This window comes from Sinocyclocheilus rhinocerous, unplaced genomic scaffold (genome assembly GCF_001515625.1).
Source record: "Sinocyclocheilus rhinocerous isolate Xijiao unplaced genomic scaffold, SAMN03320098_v1.1 C36978897, whole genome shotgun sequence".
In the NCBI taxonomy this organism is placed as follows: domain Eukaryota; kingdom Metazoa; phylum Chordata; class Actinopteri; order Cypriniformes; family Cyprinidae; genus Sinocyclocheilus; species Sinocyclocheilus rhinocerous.
The window spans coordinates 1-3,114 of NW_015787214.1; the positions used below are offsets into that span (position 1 = coordinate 1).

The window sequence follows — 3,114 nt, forward strand, 5'->3', positions numbered from 1 at the left end:
ATATATATACTGTGTGTATATATATATATATATATATATATATGTACAATTTTTCTTTTTTGCACACCATTTTTATCATTCCAGATTAACTGTTAACTTACTTGCTGAGGTTAGCTAGGTAGATATCAGCTACATGACCTCCAATGGGTGAGCTGGCACTGGCTCTAGTGGACACCTTCTCTTCCGCAGCATCATGGGAAGCTTCTAGGTCAGCTTTGGGACTTCCTCTGCCTGCATATCCATCCGGCCTATCACACAAAATCACAGACACCTCTAGAATTCACATACACTATAGGCGGTCTTACTGATAGTTAATCAGTTATTACTAGTAGGACACTGAATAACTGGTTAAAGAAGCAGTTCTGATCGATATCACTAATTCAAGTCAATAAACCAGACAGCTTACATGTCTTGCACTACTATGTACTGGTGCGGCACCAGTCCCTCAGTGCCGTTGTGGCGACCCTCCCACCAATCCTCAGATGCACGGTGGTACAGCAGCAAAGACGCCCCCTTCTTAAAGGAAAGCTCACGATTGGTGCGTCCAGAGTAGTCAAAACGTGCGATGGCCTCAATGGGGTCAGCCTCTGAAACGTTCAAGGACCCTGACTTTACTATTTAGAGACATGAAAGACAGGGAAAGACAAAGAGAGAGAGGACAGGAAGGGGAGAAAGTGAGAAGAGAGGAAGAGCACAAGGAAAAGAGGAAGGGTTATTGCACAAGAAGCCAGGCAGGTTAGAGCACATTTATCGTAACAGGTTTGGAGCTGCAGAAGGGGTGCGTGGACAAAAGAGGGCATGAAACAGGAGCTTCCACGATGAGCTGACTTGTACTGGCAGCAACAGTGTGTCTATGAAAAATTTGTGCGCTTGTTAGTATGTTTTTTTGAATGGCATCTGGGCTCACCATCATCGCTGTTGTGGATTTCAGAGGCAGCGTCAGGTGCAGGTTCATCCACTAGGGGGGGCTCAATGTGTGGACTATCACTGTTGAATTGACCACAAGAAACATGCTTCAGTGAAAACCTCAATTACAGACATTAAAAATGACAACACCACAAACTTTCACCATTGCTTTAATACAGAAACCAACATTTACATGCAATACACACATCTACATTAACAAGTAAAAAAGGTGATTAAAATGAAAAGTTGACTAAACACCCGAGTTTCTCATGATCTCGAAGACCGTTTGATCTACAGCTTACAGCTTCTGCTTGAATGCTTGAAAGGTTTTTAAATTTGATTAGTTTGAATCATTTTGTAGACATAAATTGTATTAAGGTATAAATTTCCACTTTAAGTGATATAATTTAGTAAATAAATTAACAAACCATTTGTTTGGGTAGATTGGATTTTTAATATGCTTTTGAAAGAAGTCTCTTATGCTAACCAAGGCTGCATATATGATAAAAAAAACCAGTAAAAAGAAATATACTGTGAAGTATTAGAATTTTAAATAACTATTAGGAATTTACTCTCACTTTTGATCAATTTAAAGCATTCTTGCTGAATAAAAGTAAAAAAATAAAATAAATAAATACTGACCCCAAACTTTTAAACATAGTGTAAATAAAAATAAAAAAATAAATAAATACAGTAAATAAATAAATAAAAAGTGCACCGACACAGATAGTTTGATTAGAAGCATTTGTACCTTTTAAAAGCTCATAAGACTATTCCGATTTATTATTTGTATTATTTATATTTTGTATATATTTATATTTACTATCCTTAATATGCATGATTATACGATTATATATATTATATGATTATAAATGCATGGTTTTATTATTTGTATTCACATCGTTTCCCCCCTGCTGTCCATGACCCAATCAGGACCCATTTTTGAGCCACAATTCACTATTTCACTATAGAAAAATAATAATCATCAAGAATGAGTAGATGTATTCAAACTTTTGACTGCTATAGTAATAATGAGAAGGAAAGAGCAGAAGAAGGAAAGCTAAATTAAGCACATGACATTGTGAATGAGAACATTTCTGAGAACCAGTTATGATTCTCTATGTCTCACTCTTCAGGCCTGAAACAGAGTGTCCATGCTTCTTTGAAGCAAAACAGGAAGCAGAGCCCAGATACGAGGATCAAAGCTGGACTTTCCTGTGGCCTCTTGACTCTAAACTGAACCTGTGCTCACTCAACTCAGCTCCAGTACGGAATCTAATGTGACTAGAAAACACAGTACTAATGCACAGGAAAATGGCTCGTTTCCAAGGTCATGAGGGCCTCAGTGCTGATAACAACTCTGTTATGCCATTCACAGGCCAAGAAACCCTCTAATACCCTAGTATTAATTTAGCGAAAAATCCAACTGAAAAACCTGATCTCCTATTGAGCACTCAAGCAAAAACACTGCCTAATTTACTGTTATCACTCTACTAATAAAAACCGCTCTCTCGTAACATATGCTGGAGGAAACTGTAGAGTGAAAGTACAGTGCTCTACCCAGCTGGAATATATCTCACTAAGACCATCCCGGTTTATTACATAGACAGTTGGCAAGTATGAAGCCTGGGCTAATGAAAAGCTTAGTTACATTAGAAAGCAGCTTTAGACAGAAGGAACCTGAGGGTAATGACTGTATAATGTACTAATCTCTGCCTGGTGTGTGTAGGGAGACGCTGTCAGACAGGTTTGGCAAAGTACACGTCCATCACAGTTTCAGTGAATCTTTAAAATGACAGACTGGCCTCATTGAGCAGTTAGTTGGTGAAGAAGATCCTGTGATCCTCCTGTCACTCCATCTGAGAGACCGAGTGTAGCTTTGATCTGGGCTCTTAAGGTAAAATGATCTATGTGGCTTCTTCACCCTCGAACAGACGAGTTTGTGTTCAGGGAGATCAGAAGCTGCTGTGATTTTTAATGTCTTCCCCAGAGACGCTGGATATCTCATTCTGCTCTCAGCATCAGTCTTTGACAAAACTTTTACTTTAGCATTTCAAGGACACTGTAAAGTAAATTTCACTGTCAAAAACTGTCTGGGTCACTTCTTTTAGGGCATCACAACTGTACCCAAATTGTCATCATTATATAAAAGCAAAAGTATTTAGTATATATATATATATATATATACACACACACACACACACATAC

At 38.1% G+C, this 3,114-nt stretch overlaps 1 long non-coding RNA gene across 2 annotated transcripts; it reads right to left on the reverse strand.

The window, feature by feature from the left end:
- Positions 1-106: 106 nt before the first annotated feature.
- Positions 107-1,081, reverse strand: LOC107736829 (uncharacterized). Of its 2 annotated transcripts, none has more exons than XR_001639741.1 (3): positions 908-1,081; positions 407-614; positions 107-248 (listed from the first exon to the last, which is right to left on the reverse strand). It is a non-coding gene; the product is annotated as an uncharacterized LOC107736829 (long non-coding RNA). The 2 variants fall into 2 exon arrangements; XR_001639742.1 differs by having other exon boundaries at positions 407-587; positions 908-1,080.
- Between the last annotated feature and the right edge of the window lie 2,033 nt (positions 1,082-3,114).